Source organism: Eulemur rufifrons, chromosome 27 (assembly GCF_041146395.1).
Source record: "Eulemur rufifrons isolate Redbay chromosome 27, OSU_ERuf_1, whole genome shotgun sequence".
Classification (NCBI taxonomy): Eukaryota; Metazoa; Chordata; class Mammalia; order Primates; family Lemuridae; genus Eulemur; species Eulemur rufifrons.
Genome location: NC_091009.1, coordinates 20,251,099 through 20,265,276, shown reverse-complemented (window position 1 = coordinate 20,265,276; position 14,178 = coordinate 20,251,099).

Here is a 14,178-nt window from a genome sequence, read left to right as displayed (position 1 = left end):
TTCATCCAGGGGTCTATCGGCCATATGTTCTTCGGTGTCACTTTTTTTTTCCTGCATATTAGGGAACACACACAGAAACCTGCTTCCAGAGGAAAATGTGCACGACGGCTGGCAGCATGTGTACCAAATGGCACACTTGCAAAGTGTAAAGTAGCAACGCTGGGACTCCTCTCCTCAAACCTGGTGTCTGCAGGAAAAGACAGCTCGAACTTGACTTACACAGATGCTAAAGGGATGAATGTCTCTTTCACTTCTAAGATTCATCGTAGGTCATCAGAGCTAACTTGCCAAAATGGGAGCAAAGGTTTAAAAGGTCTTGCTACATCACATCTTTGCGGTGCTGTATAAAACGTGGTTTTAACATACACCACATTCATGGGCGTTCATTAGAAACTGTGGTCATTTAATTATAATTAATATCTCACAATTGTGGGACTTGAGAGCTATTGAAAATAAGCATGTGAAGTAATGCACAGGTTAACTAGCTCAATTTAACCATTCCACAATGTCTGCATAGTTCAAAACATGTTGTACATGATGTATATATGTATATATATATATATATACACACAATTTTTATTTGTCAATTTAAAAAAAAAGAGCTATTGATCTTCACATTGTATGACTTTGGTTAAGGAATGAACACTAAAATAATGCCTTTTGTGCCTAGGCCAAAAATTAATAAGCAGTAAACAAGGAATGCTACAGTAAGAAAATCATTTTTTTCAGAATTATCCTATTACTTTAATGCATCTGGAATAAGTTTGCAAATGGCGCACACCTAACTTTCCCGAAATTCAAGGGTTTTTACATGCAATTGCTAGATCAGCACTTGCAAATTTTAAAGACCTAACTGCGTTAAGAGACATGTGGTATCCACAACATCTAATTGGAGGGAAGAGAAAAGAGGAATCATGTATATGATTTTTAAGATGTTTTGGAAAACTTTTCCCTATAAAGAAGCCTCCAAAGAGGGCAACCACTGAAGAGTTGCTAATAAAGACAAATGTCTTCCCAAAGAAGTCACTGGAGCAATGTGGGGCATCTATCAAGGCTTTGTTATCTTCCTCCTGATTTAGAGAAAACGTTCCTTGGTCTTTTTACATTCAGATAGGCTCTTCACAAAACACTGCCTTCTTTCAAAAATCACAACCAAATTTAAACAATTTTGTAGGAAAGCATCAAAGAGTGCAAACTGCTGTTATTAAAGAAAAAACAATATTAAAATAAAAAACACAAAAGCTTTGTGGGTCAATACAGAATAGACTTTCTTAAAAGAGGAAATACTTTGGGAAAATTTTCCCTGAACACACATTCAAATAATGTCTGGAAGTTGTGAAAAGACTCTAGGAAACTATTCTCCTTCCCACAAATATTGAAAAAAACAAGCCACAAGATGCAAATGAACTGCTGAACTCAATTCTTGGTCTTAAAAATGCATTTCAACAGAATAGCCAATGTATCATCTCAGTATGAAAAAGATGGACCGTAATAGCATTCTGAAAAGTGAATTAAGAACACATTGTCATCAACTCCAGCAAAAATAATAAAGGTAGAAAAGATTAAGAGGCAAGCATATCTTTCGGAATTGTAAAATGGGTTTATAGGTCTTCTAGTAACAACTTTTACTCAAACCTTACATAAATAGGCTTAGATGATACAAATATTATGTGGGCTGTGTGGACACTCCCAGGTTCCTAATCATGTTTAGGGATTACTCGACAGAACAGAGACATTTCATTCCTATTGGGCCGAGGGATTACAGCAAAGAAACATCTAATATTCCATTTTTTAATTTCATGCATTTTTTATTTACCTTTAATGATGCTGTATATATTCATCATCCTGAAATATTAAAACAGTATGAAAAAAGTAATAAATTGGTGGAAAATTTAGGGAATAGGAATGCAACAGCACGCAAATCATACACTATCAAGTGCTTGATACACATTTAAAATTACTGCCTACTACGGCAAAGCCAAATTCCTAGCAGATTTCTGAAGCACAAAGTCACAATAAGAAGATCAGCAGAACAGACTGAAATAATAGAATATTCATCCCTCTAATCCATATGCAATTCTTCAGGGCTTTTTTTTTTTTTTAACAATGCATATGAGGTCTGACTGTATTCGGGATTTAAATAAGTTGTCTCCTTCTTGCTCCTCTCTATTTTTATATAAAAAAAGTATATACAGTTATCATTTCTGCACTGCTGCACCAACAATGAGAAGGTTAGCACATTTTCTCACACCTCAGATGAAACAATAGCATTCTAAACAACAAAAGTGTTAAAAGAAATACATTTATTCATCCCACTAAAACCTCCTGAAACAGCTTTTTGGGAAGAAGAAAAGTTGTCATTCATGGGAGAAATGAAATTATGTTTTTGTCACTTAATTACCAATTAATGGATTGATAGTATAATATAATATTGCATTTAAACACTGACAAGAGCTAAAGGTTGACATTTCATCTTTGCTTCATTCACTTTCCCTTGCAGATATGAGACGGCCTATCAGGCATTATTCAATATCGCAATAAGGAAGAGAAAACTGCAGAGGAATAAGACACCATCACCTGGTTTGGTATGGGCCCTTCTGGAGGACACTAGAAACTCCGGGAAAGGGAAAGGACACACTGGCCACCAGATGCCCAGTTCAACAAGGTGCTACCATGGGCCCCATCCGCTCAGCCCTTGTTCTAATTGCCAAGAGTTAGCAGCTGTCTTCCAGCGGGTATGGTATTTTAAAATCATCTTCTTTCAGTTTGTTTGTATATTCTTATCTGTTTCTTTAAAAAGCCCTTATTTTCTTGTAACAAGGAAGAAAACCAACAAAACAGAAATGCTTCCTGTTCTTTAAAGTCTCCTATATATTCTCTTCTCTAAATGGTTTTCTCTTCCATTCATCCAAAAGAATTGATGCCGCTTTTGTGCTAATGTTAACAGCCAATTTCTTATGGCCCAAACCACATTCCACCTTGTGGTGTGGTCCTTTGCCTTATCAACATGCCTTTTATAGGACCACATCCCTTCAGGACAAAGCCTGGGTCGTCTTTTTCACTATTTTCTCTCTGGCAGTATTCACCCCAGCTCTTTGCACCTAGTGGGTATTTAGTAATTTTTGTCATTGCCATTGAATTGACTGAAGCTAGTTAAACATTTTTATTTTACTTATTCTCATTTTTTTTTCAGCTCACGGTTCAAATTAGCCAATTCGACCAGTTGGGGATATGGTTAGTTACCATGAATAATCCTAAGCAGAGAGATATAATAACACCTTTAAGAAAATAAATTAGAGGCAACCAGCATGTCCTACGACCTCAAACACTGACCCTAGAAAACATTCACAGGATATGGAGCAGACACGAACAATAATGATTTTAGAAATAAAAATCCCCATTATTGCCAAGCAATAGAAAGACATGTAACAAATTAAAGGAGTATATGGTAGAGGATAGAAGAAAAGAGTTCTTCACTTACTTTCTTCCTTGGGTAGAAAAATATAAGGGATTCTTTACGGGGAGAGATGCCATTACTACATCCAAATTTAGTAAGTATAAAAATATAGCCTGGTAAGATTTTATGTGAGAAGAAAAGCTTTAAGGAAGCTCTCTTATTCCACATCACAGTTCTTAAAATCCTTTGCCAACCCCTCTTTGTCATTTGCGTAGCAGTAATGTGTCACCATTTTCTTCCAACACCCACAATGCATTCCAGAGTCAAGATAAGCTGAGAATTCATCCAATTAAAATCCAGTTCTTTCTTGAATGTTTTAAGCTTATTCCTTCATTCCCCTTTAAAGAAATTAAAGAAACTTGGGGAAAAAAAATGTACAAAATACGGAGCAATGAATGGTAAGAGGAAAAGACGAGATTACAACTTATTAAAACTAACGTAGATTGTAGGAAAACCCAAACCTAATGTCTTCTTACACTCTCTCTGCCTTATATCACAGCAAACTGCCTTCAGTTCTGATTATCACACAGTGATCCTATCTACAACATGATATCATCTTTTTCTCAGCTCAGATTCCCACACCAGTAAGCCTTTCGACTCTAGGCACTCATTCAAGAATTCAGGAGTGTTCTCAAGTTCTTGTGTGAACCAAGATGTGTCAACCCAGAGCAGGTGGTTCAGCTGCTCTGAGATTCTTTGCTGAGTATATCCAGCTCTTGGCTAATGCCTCTTACAAACAATACACTGCTTTGCAATTAGCCACCCGCTCTTGCTAGGGTTAATAAATTATCTGATATTTCTTACTGTTGACAACAGGTCCAGGGTGTCACGTATGATGGGTCAAAGAAAGTGGTAAAAATTTGCTAACCTTTAAATTCTATACCAAGCACCAGCACCAGTCATGACACCCTTTCCTATAAAAGCAATTCCTTCCCTTCTCTACCTGCTCTCTTTTCATGGATCCTGTACTATGCCTTCCCTGCCTTTGTGGGCTAGTAATATTTGATCAGATTTTTAAAAATATTTCTAAAACATGAATAAACTACATTATGAAGTTTTCAGAGCCTGACTTGGTTTCATGGATTCAGCTATATGTGTGTTAATTCATTAAAAAAAAAAAAAAAAGTCTGAGCTAATAAGAATACAACAGGGTTAGGCCCGCAGGCATAACCAGTTGGAAGGAGCCATTGGCAACTACAGCCATCACCTCTCTTACCGTCATTTGCTCCTTCCTGGGACAGATGCGTGTTTCACTTTGAGCAGCTAATTCAGATTTCCCTCCTTCCAGCCCATACCCTCCATTTTTCGAAGATGCTATTTAGTAGGACTTTCTGTTTGCTGGGAAATAGTCTAAATGTTTTACTCACTCAACTGAATCATCTGGAACTGTGGGGTTTTTTTTAGTGGGGCTAATCGATAATGGTCAAAATAAAAAATTTCTTATGATTTAACCTAATGCATTATCTGACTTGAGTCTCACAATGATATTTTCTGGGAGATAGTATTATCTCCATTTTACTGGTACAGTGCAGTGTCATACACCTATTCACAGACAAAAGGTGGGCTTTAAAAACCAGGTCTTCATGGATTTAAAGATCAGGCTGCTGTCATCCATGTACTGATGTCCCTTGGTAACTCTCCTCCAGCTGGCTGAGCAGGACAGGAGTTAGATCTTTGTCACAAACACATCTACCTTTTAAGCGTTTGGAAATTCTGGCATGACAAATCACAGGATCTCAGACTGGGACCATCTAACTCTATAAAGATGGAGATGCTTTTTTTAAGAGTTGAGATGAAATTATTTGATGGTGAATTTCAATCTGTGCATAGTAATGTTCTATGCCCAGCCTGTGTGTAAATATGCAACTATGCCCAGGTAGCTTTAGAAAGCCACAGTTCTAAAATGAAGAAATAAATACTGATGCTTTCTAAAAGTCTGAATGGATGATAAAGTATCCAAAATAACTAACACTTAATGGGAACCAATTATTAACAGACCCAACTAGAATTGTCTCAAGTGTAAAAGAGATGACCAAACAACAAAAGAAAATTTATCTCTTGAAAACAAATAGTGTTACCTAGGTTGTCATTGTACTTCTTAGCAAAATGCTCACAAATCAATAAATCTGAAGAAAGAAACACAGTACTACAGTAGCAAATATTTTTTCCCAGTCCTCTCTTAAACTAGTCACACCCCTTGGCACACACCTGTTGTTGTTTAACCAAGTGAACTAAGCAGGTGTGTGGAAGGCTTGTCTTTAAGTCATCCAGGATTTCTGCTACTCTAGACTCTGCCTGCTTCCGGGTATCATGGATTATCGGTGTGTTCCTTCATTTGTTTATATAAATGGGCCAATGGCTGTTGAAACACTTCAGAACACTTAACTAAAGCAAACAAAGCTCTTGAACTTTAAATATCCAACAAGAGGAGCTATTGACAAGTAGGACTTTACTTAGCAAATCTCAATATCATTTGAAACCTTAATACAATCTTCCAGATTTACAAAGAAGCCACACAACCCAGATGCTTATCTTAACTTAGATTCCACATAGAGGGCACTGTCCTGATTTGAGACAAGTTTTGCAAAACAACGCTGCCACCTAATAGTTTTGCTCTCTTTCTGTAATTTTTTGTTGTTGAGATTGAAGATGAGTCTACCCAATTAAAGAAGGGAAGGAGGGTCTTTGACGTGTATTTTAGCCTTCCAGCTTTTTGATTCCCTGCCAAATTGAAAGGTATTTCCAGAGAGAGATCCTGTCATGAGAATCTAGGTACCCTTAGATTCTGGGTACCTGGATTTCAGTTCCAGCATTGCCATTATCTGAAAGAATGTGCATAAATTACAAACCCTTCCTGAGACCCAAAGTCTTGGATCTGTACAAGGAGGGAGAAGGACTGGATGCAAATACCCCTTACAACTCTAATAGCCAATTATTTTACTATATAACAAACTTACAATTAGGAAATCAACTGATTGATTTGTATCAGTAACTGGAGAAAGAGTGCCACAGTACTGTTGCATATAAAGTTATATCAGATACGCCCACGCAGAAGCAATGGCTTCTTTGTGTTGTTTCCTTTATGTTTAGGAAGAAACTAACTGCATGTTTCTCTTATGATTTTTGGAGATAGCATGTTGGTATTGCAATGGCGTGAAGATTCTGAGGGGTCACTCTTTATATACCCTTTGGAATTGCATAATCCTACTTTAGTTACAGCTTGGGTATGGAGGAAAAATAACAAAAGAAAACTCCTTCTTTTTTAAAAATTTAAATCACTTAACCTTACTTTCATTTTCCTTCTAGGCTGATCATTAAGTTGTATTCTAGCTCCTCCCAACTTTTAGGTTTTCTTATTTGACCATTCTGCTTATCTTCTCATCCAAAGTGTTAGAGCCATTAGGTTTCTGGTGGGAATGTAAGGTTTCCTTACAGATTCCAAGGCATTAGGCTAAAAGAGATTTCTCAGGGAAATCCCAAAACTTTGACTGGCTACTGGCCTATGACTTTATAACACAGTGCAGAAAGCATTAAAGTAATATTCGCATCTTTTGCTACTGATTGACTGTCCTTCATTATAATGGAAGAGAAGTCTTGTTTTGTATACTCTTTCCAAAATGGACATGGCTGGAACTCTATGGGACTTGAGGATGGGTTTCTGACAGCAAGACATTCCTCTTAATTTTCCCTTTTCTGATATAATCAGTTGGAGTGATAGAGCAAAGTCCAGAAAGGCTGTAAAATGACTTTCTTTCCCCTACATTCCTCAAGGCTGGGTTAGGGAGGAACACACAATGTCTTATCAAGTGCCTTACTGTGCTTTAAGTTTTTTTGTTTTTTTTTAAAGCCTGTATTAGAGAGGATGTGAACCACTGAATGAAAAAACGTAGTCTCAGGCACAGATCCTACAGGGAATAGCTTTTGAAATTCTCTGACATACTAAGTCATAATTGGGTTTTAATGCATAAAATGGCTGAGTAATTTAAATGTTTAGAAAAGAAAACAGTCTTTCCTAGAGTTTATGGAGTGGTAAGCCTATTTCTTATAAATGATTAACTGTGAGTCATCCTTTCAAAAACCAGTGCCCATTAGCATATGTGCTTCACAAGGAAGGCCGAAGGGACACACCGGTTTACCAAACTAGCATCTTGTTATGGCAAACTGGTAGCACATTTTTGTCTGAGAAATGAAAATGAGACATAACAAACCACGAACCCTATTGAGTTTGCTGTCTACCTGCCCCACCTTGCCAAATAAGGAACAGTGTTTAAAAAAAATACATAGTCACTGCATGTGGTCTTGCTTGAGGACAGAGAATGTAATACATCAGGAGGTCCACAGTCTATAGAATATGTCACAGTGGCATAGAGGCCTGTCCTTGAGAACTTGATCCATCTGCTCGCTTCTTCCCAGAGACTCCCTTTGCCATCAGGTTCTAGTCCCACACCATGAAAGTCATGATAGTAATGGTGAGTCCTCTTCCTTCTTCATGACAAAGCATGCAGGAAATGCAGGCATCGTGACCTCTGCATGTCAGTTCTAAAAGCTTCTGGGTTGAGGGACAAGTCCTTCTTCCACATCCTTCCTGCCCCTTAACACAAAGTTTGAATGGGGAAATCATTGGCCTGAGCCTCATAAGAACTGTACTTGGGACTGTGCTCTGTTATGGGTCATACAGCTGAATATTGCCTAAATGTTGTCATCCCAGAAAGAGAACAGTAGACTATAAATAATAATCCTCACCTTGGGTTGTTATAAGTATCCACGGAGATAAAATAGGCAAAGACAAGAAGCTTTACAAATGCAATGTTTCCTCATAAGGGAAATCAGACCTTTGGATTTGTTGGCAACATTTCAGAGGCTGAGAGAAGGAAAGATAATCTGAGATGGTGAGTTCTAAGTCATATGCAAGTTAATATAACTTAAATGGCAGAGAAATGAGAGAGAAATAAGTTAATAGATGCACAAGACAAAAAAGTGAGGTTTCTACTGATGCTGGAAGTGTATATAGTGTTCAGCTGGGCAGTCTTGGGCTGTAAACAGTTGAGGTTGCTTATATTCTACAAAACCTTTTAAAATTGAGGACTTAAGGTAATATGACTCCTTGGCATCAGCATCCTAACAAAGTCCTTTTGGGAATGAAATGATAGGGGATCCCCAGCCCAGCAGTACTGAAAGGTACATAATTATAGGCAGAGGAGCCTCCTGTCACTATTTCCCCAGATTTAAACTATTAATAAATCCATTAGCTCTTCTGTGGCAAAAACTTCCCAACTAATGAAGTCAAACTATTGTCTGAGTTGAAGGGTCAATCAGTGTTGATTTTGTAAGCACCTAGTTGGGAGTATAAGATCCCACTCAAGTTGCTTGTATTTTTCTTGCTAACAAAACTAGGCAAGCAGCACCAAAACGTAACTAAAATTCTAGATGCTGAGATGTGAAGGAAGGGCAGGTAGAGTGACTTTGTATTTAAACTAAGTTCTAATGATAAAGTGTGCAAGTCACCATGATCCAAATTGTTTAAGGAAAACACACACACACACACACACACACACCCCTCAACACAGACATTTAGACGGTGCACAATCAGTATGTCAATGCACATTGGCTAAAGGTACAATTCTAATATGATACATTTATTTGGACAGGTAAACAAATGGTATGATGAACGGTGGGTATCAGGATCAAACGTCTTGAGTGGCATAACAAGAGCTGGTACACCTATCGACCTTGAGTTTTGAGTGGAGCTGTGTGCTCTGGGCTCGCCAGCATATCTGGCCCAGTTTACAACCTGACTCAGAAGTCAAGATAGGTGATAAGCAGAGGTTAGTGACCACAATACTACTGTATTATTAGATTATTATTGGATATCATGCGTAATTGTTTTATAAACATTCCACAGTTTATGAAACATTTCCCAATTTAATTTCATCCCTACACTAATAAGCCTCCGAGCTGGATGTGATTGACCCCATTTTACAGATAAGGACACTGAAGGTAAGAGACTTAAGCTTTCTGAGTCCAAAGGTCTTGCTCTTAATTTTAGGCCATGCTTCATAAATTCCAACTTCAGATTTGATCCCAGTGTCTTAGTAGAATGACATTATTATTGCTCTGGTCCTTGGTTCAGAAAGGAATGTGAAGTTTCTCCTTCATATATTTCTATACTTTGGTTCGAGAAGGGCTTGGAAAGCTCCGTGATGATCAATTGACCATGTGAAGTGACCCTCAGTATCTACAATTTTCATAAGGGCACTTTAAGCAATTCTCTCTTTCCCACCTATATCAGAAGTGGGGTGATTCCTGCCGTTCATCACAGACATTGACATTGAAGCATTGATTGCTTCAAAACGGAAAGAAACATACAGCTCAAATCTACAGATTATGATCATAGACAAAAGCCTGAAAGAATTATTTATACTTAAAGTTAACAGCAGCTTTCTGTGTATAATGGAATGATGAGTGATTTACATTTCCTTCTTTAGGCCTGTCTTAAAAATATTTTATAATAGATATGCATTATGGTCTCACTAAAGGAGTTATGTTAAAAATAAAATAGCGATATCTTTGTCTGATTATTTTAGTTAAAAAGATGTCTTTAAAATGTTCTCTCTTATTGCACTAGGACACTCACCTTATTCTGTCCTGGTTTTTAAAACTTATTCAGATATGATCTATAGTTACATTGTATTTATCTGTTGCCCTCTGGTTTCTTTTCTTTTCTTTTTTTAAAATTTACTTTTATTTCAGGACATTATGAGGGTACAAACATTTTGGTTACATTTTATGACTTTGCCTGGTTTCTTTTCTGATCGCTAGCACCTGACAATAACTGCAAAGACAGCTGAGATAAAGTCCTAGCTCTGTCCCTGACTAACTAGGTGACCTGGAGTAATGTACCTTCTCCATGTCTTTGCCTATAAAACAGGAATAATAATAATAATAATACCTATCTCCCTGCATTGAGGTAAAGTTTCTTAAATATATAAATTAAGGAAAGGGTATACAGCTGTGTATACAGCCAAACAGGATGTGTGAAGAAAATGAAAGGTAAAGACCTGGTCACTCACAATCAAACAGAACCTAATAGATCCGTAAGAATAACCACAGCACAAGTTAAATGCTAAGGGGAATTGGGGAAGAGGAAGGTCAATTCCAAATAGAATCAGAATCAAGAAAGACTTCATGTATAAGGTGGCATTTGAATTAGGGTCTTGACAGATGAGTAGAATTGCATAGGCTGGAAATTGGGGACACACATTCAAGAAACAATATGAAACTTCTGAATTTTCTTTACATCTCTACCTCTTAATATGGCACCTACACAAAGCATTTTCCACTGTTTCATTGTTCATGATTCTCTGCTTAAAATATAACTCTTTGCTGGCTGAAGCTAGCAATCACTGAATATTTCTTTCATGCCCAAGACATAACCAGAGCTTAGCCTTGGGAGCTACTTCCCAGAGAGAGAATGGTTGGGCTGGAGCCTGGACCTTCATAGCCCTCTTAGCTGTGAAGGAAATGGATTCCTGTGACCTTGACAGTAGTCCTATTATAGAGCCAAATTCTCATATACATTCTGCAAATTTAAGGATTGAAAGCAAGTTGTGCTTTTGTTTGGTTCGTTTGAGTTTAAAACGCTGAAAATATGTTTTTTGTTTGTTTGTTTTTGAGACAGAGTCTTGCTCTGTTGCCTGGGCTAGAGTGCCGTGGCATCAGCCTAGCTCACAGCAACCTCAAACTCCTGGGCTCAAGCAATCCTCCTGCCTCAGCCTCCTGAGTAGCTGAGACTACAGGCATGTGCCACCATGCCTGGCTAATTTTTTTCTATATATTGTTAGTTGTCCAGATAATTTCTTTCTATTTTTAGTAGAGACGGGGTCTCACTCTTGCTCAGGCTGGTCTCGAACTCCTGAGCTCAAACGATCTGCCCGCCTCGGCCTCCCAGAGTGCTAGGTTTATAGGCGTGAGCCACCACATCTGGCCTGGAAATATCTTAATGTATGGACTTAGTTGCTTGTTTGGTCAGTTTTTTTTTTTTCCCTCCAGAAAACACTTCCTTCGCAGAAGGAAGATGCACAGAGGTGGATGGAGATCACCTTACCACCTATGCTTGCCACGTCTGCCAAGTGGAGATGCTAACTGTACCCATATCAGAGGGTTATTATTAAAAGTGCATAGCAATAGTAAGAACTTTATAAATATTTAAAACAAGGAAAATCAAAATCATATTTATCAGAATACACACACATACATACACACTCCCCGAAATCTTTTCCTTAATATTTTAGAGATTGCTTGTCTCTATAGGTATTGGCACTTGTAATTTCTACAAGTAGAAAATCCAGGCACCATGCATGAACCCAAAGGGACAACTAGTCATAAAATAGTTAGACTTTTTAATTTTTCATGCTTCATTAACAGATGAAACCAAAGGCTATATTTCATTACTGTGTTTTCAGTGATGCTGGAACCTATACGTAAAGAATGATGTCCCCTTGCCAGTGGCTTATCTTTTACCCTCTCTCTTTTATTAACTCACCATCCTAGTCTACATTGTATTTATAATACTTGATCGTGGTACACATCTCAGTGACCATTTTTCAACCCCCCAGTGTCTCAACGCCCCATGGTAATATATACACTACATTAAGGATCATCCTATGGAAAGTACACACAGAGGAGGGGCTCAGGTCCTTGTCAAAGATTTGTAAAACAACAGGATATAAGTATATATGTATATGCTTAAGTGATACTTCTTTTACTCTTTTATTTTTGAAGATTTAGTTGTCTCGGTAAACACGAATCATATCACAAAATTCCATTTAACACCAACAGCCCTTTTATTTTGTCAACCTGTGACGTTTATCCTTTCTCCAATATGATAACCATTCCCTGCAGAACACCAGAGCTCCTGCCATACCTGAAGTGTGTCTGTGAACACACACAAGGAGAAAGCTCTGAGGACAAGATGAGTAAGGCCACTGTCACCTCACCATCATCATCACCATCATGATTGTGGCCACTGATTAGACACTGTGCTAAATTCTTCATCTTACATCTTATCCTAGAAGGTCGATACTAGTATTCCCATTTTACTGATGGGGAAAATGAGGCATAACAAGGTTAAGGAACATGTTTAATAAGCCTATAGTTCATAAGGGCAGAAGGCGGGATTTCCACCCAGGCCTGCCTCATTCTAAATGCCAGGTTTTTAACCACTCTACTTCACTGCCTTCTCCCCTTAGAAGGGAATTTATGGAATTAAGTAGTAGCTAAAATATTAATAGCAAACTGGATAATGTACAAACTGTGGTATCAGTACAGGCCTAAACAAAGCCATGTTTGGAAATGAAAGCATCAATGTGCAGACAGCAAATGCTCCCCGCCCCTCGCCCCACCACACACCCGCACAGAAATTTTATTAACATCTTCTCCCTGCTGAAACTTTGAATGCAGCACTACAATGTATTCATTGCAAGGTGCCATTAGGGCCGGGCTCACTCCAAGTGTTACCAATTCCTGGGCAGATTAGAGGGCACATTAATAACGTGGTTAATATGAAGTGTTTAGCGTCCCCACCTCGGTGACAAATACGACGCAGCCAAATTTCCTGACCACTGAGGCCACGGAGGAACAATTTGGTAGATTTCATCAACAGTTCTAATTATGTTCCTGTCAAGTCGAGAACGAAGTAATCCATAACTGGGGGGTGCTCGGAGACAGTGGCACAGAAGAGTAATTTATGCCCAAGACACAGGGTCCTTTCTGTAGTTAGTGTGCACAACGCCTGACTAACAAGTGGGTTCAAAAAGGAATTTATTAGGGAAAACACAGCCCTCTCGGTTGGGGAGGCTTGTCAGGTGGAAGCTTAGGAGGAGTTACGAGGTAATGACTTCTAGGAAGTCTTGTTTATACAAGCATCTGGAGTTCAGGGCTCTCGGCAGCCTCCGAAACTGCAGGTTGTAAGATGTAGGATCTCGGCTCCAAGCCTCTCTCAGACTTTTTTTCAACGGCTACATTTGAGCCACATCTCTCGAGAGGATTTGTGGGCAGACTTTTAAGCATGACAGGAGGGAGGCTGAACGGAGCGTGCCAATGAGGAGTCAACTCATGAAATAGATTTTTTTAAAAATAACAGTTCAATCCTTGGATAGCATTCTCATCAAGAGATACAAGGATATTGTTAGAAGAAAAAAAAAAAGGACTCCTTTTATGAAGCTATAAATAATGTGCTAATGGAATGTGCAAAGGAATTGTTAGGAACAGTAAACTGAAATGTCATAATACCCTCCAACCCCGTGCACGCTCTCACCTCCTACAACTGAACTATGAGACAGACAATTGGAAAAGAGTGGGGGGAGGAGAGGAAGGAGAAGGGAAAGGGGGGCGGTTGGGGGACGGAATACATCGTGCAATTTTGAATGATTTTCCACTGTGATCTATGTTGGGATGCAGCTCCTGTTCTCTCCAACAGGGTAATTTTATACATGGCATTCTTATTAAATATTTCAAAGGCGGGGAGAGGAAGGATGAGGAGGAGTTATGTGTCTGGTGCATTTTTTTTTTAAGAGTTAAAGCTGGTGATTTGAGCAGTTGCTTGGTTATTGTTACAATCCGTTTTTAATTAAAATAAAATGAAGCTTTTTAAAGTTCAACACCTTATTGCAAATTATGCAAAAAACACGACTAATTGCATTATTAGCAAAAATTACATTTAA